Raw genomic sequence first — 15,972 nt, 5'->3', positions numbered from 1 at the left:
TAAACTATGACGTTTTTGTCCACATTTTGGACGACATACTAAACTATGACGTTTTTGTCCACATTTTGGACGACATACTAAACTATGACATTTTTGTCCACATTTTGGACGACATACTAACCTATGGCGTTTTTGTCCTATTTTTTTACGACATACTAAACTATGACATTTTTGTCACATTTTGGTCGACATACTAAACTATGACGTTTTTGTCCTGTTTTGGACGACATACTAAACTATGACGTTTTTGTCACATTTTGGACGACATACTAACCTATGGCGTTTTTGTCCTATTTTTTTTACGACATACTAAACTATGGCGTTTTTGTCACATTTTGGATGACATACTTACCTATGGCGTTTTTGTCCTATTTTTTTTTACGACATACTAAACTGTGACGTTTTTGTCCACATTTTGGACGACATACTAAACTATGACGTTTTTGTCCACATTTTGGACGACATACTAACCTATGGCGTTTTTGTCCTATTTTTTTACAACATACCAAACTATGACATTTTTGTCACATTTTGGTCGACATACTAAACTATGACATTTTTGTCCTATTTTGGACGACATACTAAACTATGATGTTATTGTCTTATTTTTTTTACGACATACTAAACTGTGATGTTTTTGTCCACATTTTGGACGACATACTAAACTATGATGTTTTTGTCCACATTTTGGACGACATACTAAACTATGACATTTTTGTCACATTTTGGATGACATACTAAACTATGACGTTTTTGTCATATTTTGGACGACATACTAAACTATGACATTTTTGTCACATTTTGGACGACATACTAACCTATGGCGTTTTTGTCGTATTTTTTTACGACATACTAAACTATGATGTTTTTGTCACATTTTGGTCGACATACTAAACTATGACGTTTTGGTCCTGTTTTGGACGACATACTAAACTATGACATTTTTGTCACATTTTGGACGACATACTAAACTATGACGTTATTGTCACATTTTGGACAACATACTAAACTATGACGTTTTTTTCCACATTTTGGACGACATACGAAACTATGACGTTTTTGTCCTATTTTGGACGACATACTAAACTATGACGTTTTTGTCCACATTTTGGACGACATACTAAACTATGACATTATTGTCCACATTTTGGCCGACATACTAACCTATGGCGTTTTTGTCCTATTTTTTTACGACATACTAAACTATGACATTTTTGTCACATTTTGGTCGACATACTAAACTATGACGTTTTTGTCCTATTTTGGACGACATACTAAACTATGACGTTTTTGTCCTGTTTTGGACGACATACTAACCTATGACATTTTTGTCCTATTTTTTTACGACATACTAAACTATGACGTTTTTGTCCACATTTTGGACGACATACTAACCTATGGCGTTTTTGTCCTATTTTTTTTACGACATACTAAACTATGACGTTATTGTCACATTTTGGACGACATACTAAACTATGACATTTTTGTCACATTTTGGACGACATACTAAGCTATGACATTTTTGTCACATTTTGGACGACATTCTAAACTATGACGTTTTTTTCACATTTTGGACGACATACTAAACTATGACATTATTGTCCACATTTTGGCCGACATACTAACCTATGGCGTTTTTGTCACATTTTGGACGACATACTAAACAATGACGTTTTTGTCACATTTTGGACGACATACTAACCTATGACATTTTTGTCCTATTTTTTTTACGACATACTAAACTATGACGTTTTTGTCCACATTTTGGACGACATACTAAACTATGACATTATTGTCCACATTTTGGCCGACATACTAAACTATGACATTTTTGTCCTATTTTGGACGACATACTAAACTATGACGTTTTTGTCCTGTTTTGGACGACATACTAACCTATGACATTTTTGTCCTATTTTTTTACGACATACTAAACTATGACGTTTTTGTCCACATTTTGGACGACATACTAACCTATGGCGTTTTTGTCCTATTTTTTTTACGACATACTAAACTATGACGTTATTGTCACATTTTGGACGACATACTAAACTATGACATTTTTGTCACATTTTGGACGACATACTAAGCTATGACATTTTTGTCACATTTTGGACGACATTCTAAACTATGACGTTTTTTTCACATTTTGGACGACATACTAAACTATGACATTATTGTCCACATTTTGGACGACATACTAAACAATGACGTTTTTGTCACATTTTGGACGACATACTAACCTATGACATTTTTGTCCTATTTTTTTTACGACATACTAAACTATGACGTTTTTGTCCACATTTTGGACGACATACTAAACTATGACATTATTGTCCACATTTTGGCCGACATACTAACATATGGCGTTTTTGTCCTATTTTTTTACGACATACTAAACTATGACATTTTTGTCACATTTTGGATGACATACTAAGCTATGACATTTTTGTCACATTTTGGACGACATTCTAAACTATGACGTTTTTTTCACATTTTGGACGACATACTAAACTATGACATTATTGTCCACATTTTGGCCGACATACTAACCTATGGCGTTTTTGTCCTATTTTTTTACGACATACTAAACTATGACATTTTTGTCACATTTTGGTCGACATACTAAACTATGACGTTTTTGTCACATTTTGGACGACATACTAACCTATGACATTTTTGTCCACATTTTGGACGACATACTAAACTATGACGTTTTTGTCCACATTTTGGACGACATACTAAACTATGACGTTTTTTTCCACATTTTGGACGACATACGAAACTATGACGTTTTTGTCCTATTTTGGACGACATACTAAACTATGGCATTTTTGTCACATTTTGGACGACATACTAAACTATGACGTTTTTGTCCACATTTTGGACGACATACTAAACTATGACGTTTTTGTCCACATTTTGGACGACATACTAAACTATGACGTTTTTGTCCACATTTTGGACGACATACTAACCTATGGCGTTTTTGTCCTATTTTTTTTACGACATACTAAACTATGACGTTATTGTCACATTTTGGACGACATACGAAACTATGACGTTTTTGTCCACATTTTGGACGACATACTAACCTATGACATTTTTGTCACATTTTGGTCGACATACTAAACTATGACGTTTTTGTCACATTTTGGACGACATACTAACCTTTGACATTTTTGTCCTATTTTTTTTACGACATACTAAACTATGACGTTTTTGTCCACATTTTGGACGACATACTAACCTTTGACATTTTTGTCCTATTTTTTCTACGACATACTAAACTGTGACGTTTTTGTCCACATTTTGGACGACATACTAAACTATGACATTTTTGTCCACATTTTGGACGACATACTAAACTATGACGTTTTTGTCCTATTTTTTTACGACATACTAAACTATGACATTTTTGTCACATTTTGGTCGACATACTAAACTATGACATTTTTGTCCTATTTTGGACGACATACTAAACTATGACGTTATTGTCTTATTTTTTTACGACATACTAAACTGTGATGTTTTTGTCCACATTTTGGACGACATACTAAACTATGATGTTTTTGTCCACATTTTGGACGACATACTAAACTATGACATTTTTGTCACATTTTGGACGACATACTAAACTATGACGTTTTTGTCATATTTTGGACGACATACTAAACTATGACATTTTTGTCACATTTTGGACGACATACTAACCTATGGCGTTTTTGTCGTATTTTTTTACGACATACTAAACTATGATGTTTTTGTCACATTTTGGTCGACATACTAAACTATGACGTTTTGGTCCTGTTTTGGACGACATACTAAACTATGACATTTTTGTCACATTTTGGACGACATACTAAACTATGACGTTATTGTCACATTTTGGACGACATACTAAACAATGACGTTTTTGTCACATTTTGGACGACATACTGACCTATGACATTTTTGTCCTATTTTTTTTACGACATACTAAACAATGACGTTTTTGTCACATTTTGGACGACATACTAAACTATGACGTTTTTGTCCACATTTTGGACGACATACTAAACTATGACATTATTGTCCACATTTTGGCCGACATACTAACCTATGGCGTTTTTGTCCTATTTTTTTACGACATACTAAACTATGACATTTTTGTCACATTTTGGTCGACATACTAAACTATGACGTTTTTGTCCTATTTTGGACGACATACTAAACTATGACGTTTTTGTCACATTTTGGACGACATACTAAACTATGACGTTTTTGTCACATTTTGGACGACATACTAACCTATGACATTTTTGTCCTATTTTTTTTTCGACATACTAAACTATGACGTTTTTGTCACATTTTGGACGACATACTAACCTATGACATTTTTGTCCTATTTTTTTTTCGACATACTAAACTATGACGTTTTTGTCACATTTTGGACGACATACTAACCTATGACATTTTTGTCCTATTTTTTTTTCGACATACTAAACTATGACATTTTTGTCCTATTTTGGACGACATACTAAACTATGACGTTATTGTCTTATTTTTTTACGACATACTAAACTATGACGTTTTTGTCCACATTTTGGACGACATACTAAACTATGACGTTTTTTTCCACATTTTGGACGACATACGAAACTATGACGTTTTTGTCCTATTTTGGACGACATACTAAACTATGACGTTTTTGTCCACATTTTGGACGACATACTAAACTATGGCGTTTTTGTCCTATTTTTTTTTACGACATACTAAACTATGACGTTATTGTCACATTTTGGACGACATACTAAACTATGACGTTTTTGTCCACATTTTGGACGACATACTAACCTATGGCGTTTTTGTCCTATTTTTTTTTACGACATACTAAACTATGACGTTATTGTCACATTTTGGACGACATACTAAACTATGACGTTTTTGTCATATTTTGGACGACATACTAAACTATTACATTTTTGTCACATTTTGGACGACATACTAACCTATGGCGTTTTTGTCGTATTTTTTTACGACATACTAAACTATGATGTTTTTGTCACATTTTGGTCGACATACTAAACTATGACGTTTTGTTCCTGTTTTGGACGACATACTAAACTATGACATTTTTGTCACATTTTGGACGACATACTAAACTATGACGTTATTGTCACATTTTGGACGACATACTAAACTATGACGTTTTGGTCCTGTTTTGGACGACATACTAAACTATGACGTTTTTGTCCACATTTTGGACGACATACTAAACTATGACGTTTTTGTCCACATTTTGGACGACATACTAACCTATGGCGTTTTTGTCCTATTTTTTTTTACGACATACTAAACTATGACGTTATTGTCACATTTTGGACGACATACTAAACTATGACGTTTTTTTCCACATTTTGGACGACATACGAAACTATGACGTTTTTGTCCTATTTTGGACGACATACTAAACTATGACGTTTTTGTCCACATTTTGGCCGACATACTAACCTATGGCGTTTTTGTCCTATTTTTTTTCGACATACTAAACTATGACATTTTTGTCCTATTTTGGACGACATACTAAACTATGACGTTATTGTCTCATTTTTTTACGACATACTAAACTATGACGTTTTTGTCCACATTTTGGACGACATACTAAACTATGACATTTTTGTCCACATTTTGGACGACATACTAAACTATGACGTTTTTGTCCACATTTTGGACGACATACTAAACTATGACGTTTTTTTCCACATTTTGGACGACATACTTACCTATGGCGTTTTTGTCCTATTTTTTTTTACGACATACTAAACTATGACGTTATTGTCACATTTTGGACGACATACGAAACTATGACGTTTTTGTCCACATTTTGGACGACATACTAAACTATGACGTTTTTGTCCACATTTTGGACGACATACTAAACTATGACATTTTTGTCACATTTTGGACGACATACGAAACTATGACGTTTTTGTCACATTTTGGACGACATACTAAACTATGACGTTTTGGTCCTGTTTTGGACGACATACTAAACTATGACGTTTTTGTCCACATTTTGGACGACATACTACCCTATGACGTTTTGGTCCTGTTTTGGACGACATACTAAACTATGACGTTTTTGTCCTATTTTTTTTTCGACATACTAAACTATGACATTTTTGTCCACATTTTGGACGACATACTTACCCATGGCGTTTTTGTCCTATTTTTTTTACGACATACTAAACTATGACGTTTTTGTCCACATTTTGGACGACATACTAAACTATGACATTTTTGTCCTATTTTGGACGACATACTAAACTATGACGTTATTGTCTCATTTTTTTACGACATACTAAACTATGACGTTTTTGTCCACATTTTGGACGACATACTAAACTATGACATTTTTGTCCACATTTTGGACGACATACTAAACTATGACGTTTTTGTCCACATTTTGGACGACATACTAAACTATGACGTTTTTTTCCACATTTTGGACGACATACTTACCTATGGCGTTTTTGTCCTATTTTTTTTTTTACGACATACTAAACTATGACGTTATTGTCACATTTTGGACGACATACGAAACTATGACGTTTTTGTCCACATTTTGGACGACATACTAAACTATGACGTTTTTGTCCACATTTTGGACGACATACTAAACTATGACGTTATTGTCACATTTTGGACGACATGCTAAACTATGACATTTTTGTCACATTTTGGACGACATACGAAACTATGACGTTTTTGTCACATTTTGGACGACATACTAAACTATGACGTTTTGGTCCTGTTTTGGACGACATACTAAACTATGACGTTTTTGTCCACATTTTGGACGACATACTACCCTATGACGTTTTGGTCCTGTTTTGGACGACATACTAAACTATGACGTTTTTGTCCACATTTTGGACGACATACTAAACTATGACGTTTTGGTCCTGTTTTCGACGACATACTAAACTATGACATTTTTGTCACATTTTGGACGACATACTAACCTATGGCGTTTTTGTCCTATTTTTTTTTAACGACATACTAAACTATGACATTTTTGTCACATTTTGGACGACATAATAAACTATGACGTTTTTGGCCATTTTATTACCGACATTTGAAAACAAATGGGTGTTAGAAACATTAAAGTAAATCAACAGAACTAAAAGTGAACCTCACATTGACATTGATGGACATTCCAACCAGGAACAAAGTTAAATATCGTCAATACAAAAAAAAACTTTTCATGTTCACCTCTTAAAACCCCAAAACACACCGAAGCAGCACCCTAATCTAAAATTACCAATGGGTTCCTGTTTTCAAAGGTCCCCCTCTATCTCCCCACACATCCACCAACACTGGAACACATCTCCAAAGTTCTGCTGAAGCTCAGCTTCCCCTCAGAAGAAGTGCTGCCAGATGAAGGAGCCTTTTGAGAGGCAGCTGGCATCATGATTGGACGGTACTTTTGTCTGATCCAATCCAGCTTCAGCTCCAGAGACGGCAGGCGGGACGAGTCAACGGAGGCCGGGTGGACGAAGGCATGAAGCTGAGAACAATCCAGAAAACAGAGGAGGAGAGCAGCGGCCCAGGGCCAGAACAAACAGAGTGTCATGGTATGTGTCTGAGAAAACATCATAGTATAGCCTTTGGGATGAAAAAATGCCATCATATACATTGTATATTGTACAAATAACCAGTCAAAGGAAAGAGACATCCATTGTAGAATTGTAGTAATTGTGGGCTGACTGATTTACTGATTATCAGTATTTTAGTTTTTACTGATTTCCGGTAATAAATCCATTTAAAATGCTGCTACTTTGGCTCTGAACCTTTATCTATCTGTGGTCGCTCTGTCTTCTGGAGTGATCTGATTGGTTATACGTCACCAATAAAACTCCTTTAACAAGCTGCAACAATTCACACATTATCAACGATCTTTGTGACTAAACTAAGATAAAAAGTGAAAAACTGTCTGATTCCTGCATCATGAATGTAAATCTTTTTGGTTTTTATCACAGTAAACTGAATATATTTGGGTTTGACATTTAATAAACCAAAACAAGAAATGAATTAGTGGAGAAAACAATCAACAGATTAATGGACAAAGAAAATGTGTTTTCCAACATATATGTCAGAATTCCTCCAACATGACAGGATACATACAATTTAAGTTCAGTTTTATTTATAGAACACCAATTACAGGTCAAATTGTCTCAAGACGCTTTAACCCTATCCACCAGTGAATTCTGCTTTACATCCATCAGTCGTTGAAATGTGTTCACTGATTCACACCGAACACAGAACTTGAGTTGCATGTACATGCACCCTGCAGATGTTCACTACTGGGCCTCCTGTGACATCACAGGTTCCTCTGCTCCTGGTGCTTCATCCACTGGTCAGAGCTCACATTCATCCACCAGTGATGTGTGGAGTCCAGCACACACTTCATCTGAGCTGCATTTCACCTTCAAATACTGGTGGGAAGTGAGGACAGTATGAGGGCAGAATATATTGGCCAAACACTGAGACTGTAAGCAAGGATGAGGCAGAAAATAAAGCCAGTCAACCTCTAATCATTCTGTTGTTTGTCTCTGTAGGAAAGGAAGAAAACTTCAGGATTTGTAAAGGTACAGTTAGGTAAACCTTCACAAATCCTTAAGTTTTCTTTGTTTTTTCCTTTAATAATGTGCATTTGTTAATGTTTCTTTGAGTGTTAGCAGTTTTATTTCCCAGAATGTATCATTATTGTCAGTTTTTGTAACATTTTGTTGTTGTTGTTGTTGTTGTTTTATTGTAAAATAGTTGTAAAATGTGTCCAGTTCTGGTAAACTTCAGTGACATCTAGTTTCAGATACATCTAGTTGCTTCCACTGGTGTGTCATCTCTCTTCTTTGTTGAGACTTTAATGGCATTAAATGTCATAATGTCAACAACAAATGTAAATCTGACCACATAATACAGACAGCATGTGGATGACTTTCGGTCCATTCCAACAATTACATCACCTATATTCTTTATTATAGTTCTACATTGGTAGTTGGAAGAAGAAGCAAGTTCTGAGTGTTTAAAGTCATTGAGAGAACTTGGAATTCAACACCTAAACACAAATTGCAATTATTATCCATTTGGTTCTGAGCGGGATTCAAACTCACGCCAGGGTTTTTTTCCCCCCTTTTATTCTTTCCCCCTTTTCCCCGTTCTTCCTCATCTTATACAGACAATTGTTCCCCGGCTTTGGATGTCAGAGTTTACTATACAGCTGTATCTAAACGCGGACGTCCACGCTGCATCGTGCATACGTAATACATGCACGATGCCGCGCCGACGTTCATCCGTGTTCCGCGCTCCGGTCGGAAGGGAATTTCTGTTGCATTGCGCGCTCACTTCTGCTTTTGATGACGTATCGCGCTCAGACGACTCGTCGTTTGGTGCAGTCCTATTTCAGACTAGAAAACGCTTTAAGACCTTTATCTGTTTTTGCTCTTTTTCATCGTTTTATCGTCTCTTATGTTTAATTTGATCTTCTAAAGTCTAACTGGTGTCTTTTCAAATGTTTTGTCTTTAGTTTGATTCTTCTTAAATCTTTAGTTTTGCTCTTTTCTCACCTTTTATTCTTTTCTAATGTCTGATTTGACTTTAAAATGTTTTGTCTTTTAATGTTTAATTGTTGTTTTTTCAAATGTTTTATCGACTTGTTTGAAAAATTTCCTTTTCTTTCCCAATGTTTAATTTTTAGATTAAATCTTTAAGGTTTTTCTTTTTAACGTTTTACCACCTTTTAATGTTTAATTTTATTTTTAAATGCTTCATTGTATTTTCTGTTAAATTCCTATTTAAAGTTTTATTGTCTTTAAGATTTAATTTTCTAATTAAACATTTAATTTTTAATCAAATATTTTGTATTTTTAATGTTTAATTATAAAAATATTTCATCTTTAATGTTTAATATTTGTTTAATTTCATAATTACATGTTTTGTACCTTCTGTTTAATTATCTAATTAAATATTTTCTGTTTAATATAATTTAATTGTTTTTAATGTCTGATTTTGTTTTTAAAAGTTTTATTGTATTAAATGTTTTTGTCCTTTGCTTTTTTAATTTGTAGTTTATTTCTTTAATCTTTTTTTCTGTCCACATTTTCACCCCAACCTTAAAAATGAAACAAACCCTTAAACCACAATAAAAATACTTCTGTTGTCACAATCATGAGTTAGTCACTTATTCAGTTTATCAGTTCAACTTTATTTGTTTAGAACCTTTCACACAGATGACAAAACTACACAAAGAGAAAAAACTGATTAAAACTCAAACATATTTTAAAAAGATTAATCATGGTAATAAAATGTGTTCAGGGGATGGAGGGAGTTTATTGAAGTCTTCTTGGGCTCACACAGTAAATCATTTAAAACAGAAACTTGATATTCAGTCTAAGGAAACTGCAGAGCGACAGAAGAACCAACAATATCTCCTGTTTTCTCCTTTAATGAGTCGACTCTTCTGGTGCTTTCAGACCAAACAACTACAGACTCTTCACAACCTGCTCAAACTCTTGGTACAGGACCTCACCACTCGGGTCAACAAGGTTTCCTTCTCATTTCTACTCTGAAGCTCACCTTCTCCTGCTCAAACTGCTGACAAATGTTTCTGCTGCTCTAAAGTCTGCTCTCCAGAACTTCCTAAAAACTCTCAAAGTCTCTTCTGCTGCAGGTTGCTTTGTAGAACTGTTCCAGAAAACCTCACTAAACCACATGGAGGGGCCTCAAGATAGTCGTCCAAATGAAACCGTACAAAAACCAAACTAGCACAACCCAAACGCTAAAGTCTCCTGCAGCCTACCAGAGAAGCTCTTTAAACAGAGAATCAGGACAGGAACTCTTACCTTCTGGACAACCAACGTTGGTTCACAAACAACCAACAACCTCTAAAGACTCACTACAGCCAAGATAAAGACACAACTCAGCTGCACCAAATCCACTAATCACTGCACACATTAGCACCATGTGCTAACTGTGGCTAAAGAACCACATTTACCAAGACAACTATCAGTACAAAGCCCTGAAACACACCAAGAAACACATTAAAGAGGATTTTACTGCTGGAAGCTGCAAGCCAACGCCTAAAGAACAAACTAAAGCAACGGAGCCAAACCCGGTTCAGTGAAGAGAAGCAGAGGAAATGTTTGACTGCAGACATAAAGCAGGAAGACACTGAGCTGCTCAGGTGTTCCTGATTACACCAAGCAGCCACCTGGACAGCCAATAGGAACACAGCTTACTGGAAGTCCAGAGGGCTGGCTTAGTGAAGGAAATTTAGTTTAAAGTTGAAGCAGAAAGTTAACAGAGAAAGTTGAAAACCACCTTCTGATCCCTGAAACCTCTGAGTTTTCACACAAAGAACACCTGAACATGTCAAACTGGTTCCATAGTGTATAAAAGAGTAAGTTTACAACAACACAACGTGAGCAGAAAAATCACAAAGTCTGTCTTTAGTTCAGATGAAAATATGAGTTTTTGTCTTTTTTATTGACCAAACTTTTCAGGAAGTAGATGAAGAATAACTAAAGCTCTCATGGAGAAGTCCAACTTCTTTTGGATCCTTGTAGAGTTTAATCTCAGAGTTTGTAAAGCTGTTGAGTTTTTAGAGTCACATGGATTGTTTTGACATTTAATAACCAAGTCCTGAAATAAAATTACAGTTGTGGATTTCTGTCATTTAGTCTGGACTAAAAAAATAACAGCATAAACCTCAAACATCTTCATGAGGAGTCTGGATTGAGGTTTCTCACTTGATAGTAATCAAAACATGAAATTTAGGTTGGTTTAAAGGAATATTCCACCTTAAATCTTTGAATGTTGACCTAAAAGGTTGGTTTCAGGAAGTATTTCACCTACAAGGTCCTCACACATCCACCTTAAAGGAACATTCCACTTTAAATCCCTGGACATGCACCTAAAATGTTGGTTTAACCGAGTATCCATTCTCTGTACACCGCTTTATCCTCACTATCCTCGCCAGTCTGTCACAGGGCTACATATACAGACACACAATCACACTCACATTCACACCTACGGACAATTTAGAGTAACCAATTAACCTCAGCATGTTTTTGGACTGTGGGAGGAAGCCGGAGTACCCGGAGAAAACCCACGCATGCACAGGGAGAACATGCAAACTCCATGCAGAAAGATCCCAGGACCAGACCGGGATTTGAACCGGGGATCTTCTTCTGAGCATACTAAAGTTAATCATGGAGTTCCTCAGGGTTCTGTCTTAGGACCGATACTTTTCACATTATACATGCTTCCTTTAGGCAATATTATTAGGAAGCATTGTATTAACTTCCATTGTTATGCAGATGACACACAATTGTATTTATCTATGAAGCCAGATGAAACTGATCAGTTAGCTAGACTGCAAGATTGTCTTAAGGACATTAAAACCTGGATGACTTTTAACTTCCTACTGATAAATTCAGACAAAACTGAAGTCATTGTATTTGGCCCCAAACATCTTAGAAACTCGCTTTCAAAGCAAATAGTTACTCTGGATGGCATCACATTGGCCTCCAGTACTACTGTGAGGAATCTTGGAGTTATTTTTGACCAGGACATGTCCTTTAACTCACACATAAAGCAAGTCTGTAGGACTTCCTTTTTTCACCTGCGTAATATTGTAAAAATCAGGAACATTCTGTCTCAGAGTGATGCAGAAAAGTTAGTTCATGCTTTTGTTACTTCCAGGCTTGACTATTGCAATTCCTTATTATCGGGTTGTCCAAATAGCTCTCAAACATCTACAGTTGATCCAAAACGCTGCTGCGAGAGTACTGACAGGAGTTAGCAAAAGAGATCATATTTCCCCTATACTTGCTTCTCTTCACTGGCTTCCTGTTAAATCCAGAATAGAATTTAAAATCCTTCTTCTGACATATAAAGCTCTTAATAACCAATCTCCATCATATCTTAAAGATCTGATAGTACCTTATTATCCTAGTAGAACTCTTCGCTCTCAAGCTGCAGGCTTACTTGTTGTTCCTAGAATTTCTAAAAGTAGAATGGGAGGCAGAGCCTTCAGTTATCAGCTCCTCTCCTGTGGAACCTGCTCCCAGTTTGGGTTCTGGAGGTAGACACCCTCTCTATTTTTAAGACCAGGCTTAAAACGTTCCTTTTTTACAAATCTTATAGTTGGGGCTGACTGGGTGACCCACAGGGGTTCGGCTTGTGTCTTCATTGCACAGCTGACTCCCTCTTGGACGTCCCTTCGTTCTGCCTCTAGTCATGCTGCTATAGGCCTATAGGCTGCTGGGGGACTTTTCTTGACGCACTGAGCCCTTCTCTATCTACCTTTACATTTAATATGTATACCGTTATTGCAGTACATTCACTCTGTTTCCCCCTGTGCTATTTCTCTGAGTGTCCCTGGTCCCAGAGCTGGATGCTTCAGATCTGTGGTTGATGTTCCACCAGCTGGTCCAGTCTCCACCATGTCCACTGTGGGATGCTGCTACTGACCTTCCACCAGCCCTCTGCTTCCAGCTCCCCTTTTCCACCAGTCAACTCTGCATTGCCTTCACTATACTGTTATGCTAACTTACATACTGTTTGAATTTTACTGCTAGCTATATATGGAGTATGTTTAATGTCAGAGCCGTACATCATCAGAGTAAACTATGAGTCAGTTTTCAATGTTAGCTTATACTTTGTCTGTGTCACATATCCTGTCATGCACGTATCCAAATGTGTGTTGTGTTTTCCTTGCTTTCCCACCCCTCCCTCTTCTCCCATCCCTCCCCCTTGCCCTCCTCTGTCCCTCTCAACCCCCCCGGCCAGCAGGCAGATGGGTCCCCCCTATATAGAGCCGGGTTCTGCTCCAGGTTTCTTCCCTGTTAAAAGGGTGTTTTCTTGCCACTGTCTCCTTTGGGCTTGCTCTGGGGGTCAGGCATATGGGTTCTGTAAAGCGTCTTGAGACGATTTGACTGTAATTGACGCTATATAAATAAAATTGAATTGCTGCAAGGCGAAAGTGCTAACCACTACACCACTGTGCAGCCCTTTACCCGAGTATTCCATCCAAAATCCTCACAGAGACCTGAGGGGCTGGTTAAAAGGAATATTCCACCTAAAACCTCCACTAGGGCAGTCTGTGTAGCAGCAACAGCAGAAAGAGGTCCTCTCTGGGTGGAAGAACGGCGTCTGAGTGGCAGCTCCCTTTCTGCTCTTACTTTACTCACTAAACTCAAGGTCCATGGAGGACTCCAGTAGTTGACATTTCCTGCTCCAACCTTCTCTTTTTCAGCTTTCTTCCACATCCGATCGCTCCTGACCCAGTTTTTGTTGATGGTTTTGATCCTTTTTCTGAGCTTTGACCGATCTGAGAACATGAAGTACATCATCGTCATCGGCGGCGTAACCGATGGAGGGAAAACCAGCCTCACCAACCGCCTGATCAAGAACCTGCCCAACTGCTGCTGGTCCATCAGGATGACTTCTTCAGGACCCAAGATCAGACTGAAGTTGGTGAAGATGGCTTTAAGCAGTACGATGTCATCACTGCTCTGGACATGGACCCATGATGAGGAGGATCTACGCGTGGCTGGAGAACCCGGTGAAGTTTGAGAAGTCTCATGGAGTTAATAACACCCTGGACACAGAGATGGTCCTGAAGGAGGAGGAGGAGACTCACATCCTCACTGTGGAGGACTTCCTGCTTCACACCTACAGGCCTTTGATGGACGTGTTAAACCAACGTTACTTTATTTCCATCCCATATGAAGAATGCAGAAAGAGGAGGAGCTCTAGGAAGTCCACGGTACCAGACCCCCCCGGCCTGTTCTATGTCCACGTCTGGACCATGGACCTGCAACACAGAACATCTGCTCACTGTGGAAGATCACTGAGAGCAGCTTTTAGTCATTTCTATGCAGAACACTGTGATGTTTGCTGAGCTGTGAACTATTAAATGACTTAAGAATATGGAGTATTGTTCCTGTTTATTATTGTTCTCAGGTTTATAATTAAATGTACAGAGTGCTACTTACTGTATTTTATTGTATTTAAAATTACTGCACAGAACATTTCAGATTATTTTAGCACAGATTGTTGTTGTTCACTGTGTATTGGGTAGAACTCATTTTGATTCAGACTGATTAGCACACAGAACCCTGTGATGTTTATGGTTTACAGCTGTGAACTGGCTGCTAAAAGTACAGAATATTATTCCTTATTTTAGGTGTGATAATTGTCAGTAAACATTCTAAGAAGTGGAAATTAACAGGGTTGTATATAGAGCTGTTCTTGTACAATATTTGTCTCTTAACTGCCCTCAGGATTCTGTGGTTGAGCTAACAGTTTTACAGAACAGGCAGATGCTGCAGCTGATGATGCTGGAATTCACAGAAACAAGGAAACAAGTCCATCAGAATTTAATGTTAACAGTCCAAAATGAAAAGCTCATTTACAGCTTTACTACTGGGTTAAAGAGACAAAAAACAAACATGAAAATATTTTGTAAAAGCGAGAGATTGGTAGCAGCTTTCATTTTTTCTTACAACGTTTAGTGCCCCCCCACTAAAATTAATGTGGATCTGCCCCTGCCGAGGATGCCCTTCTCTATCTACCTTTATACTTAATACAGTGGTATGAAAAGGTTTGGTTCACAGGTTCATCCCTGACAATTTTCAAGGTTTTCCTTTATAAATCACTGGTTGTTCGGATCAGCAATTTCAGTTAAATATATCATATAGCAGATGAACACAGTTATGTTTGAGAAGTGAAATGAAGTTTGCAGGATTTACAGAAGGTGTGCAATAATTATTTAAACAAAAGTAGACAGGTGCATACATTTGGGCACCCTTGTTGTTTTGTTGATTTGAATACCTTTAGCACTAATTATTGGAACATAAAATGTGTTTGGTGAGCTCATTGATCTTTGACCTGCATACACAGGTCGAGCCAATCATGAGAAAG

This window comes from Acanthochromis polyacanthus, chromosome 3 (genome assembly GCF_021347895.1).
Source record: "Acanthochromis polyacanthus isolate Apoly-LR-REF ecotype Palm Island chromosome 3, KAUST_Apoly_ChrSc, whole genome shotgun sequence".
NCBI classification, from domain to species: domain Eukaryota; kingdom Metazoa; phylum Chordata; class Actinopteri; family Pomacentridae; genus Acanthochromis; species Acanthochromis polyacanthus.
This window is presented reverse-complemented; position numbering follows the sequence as displayed.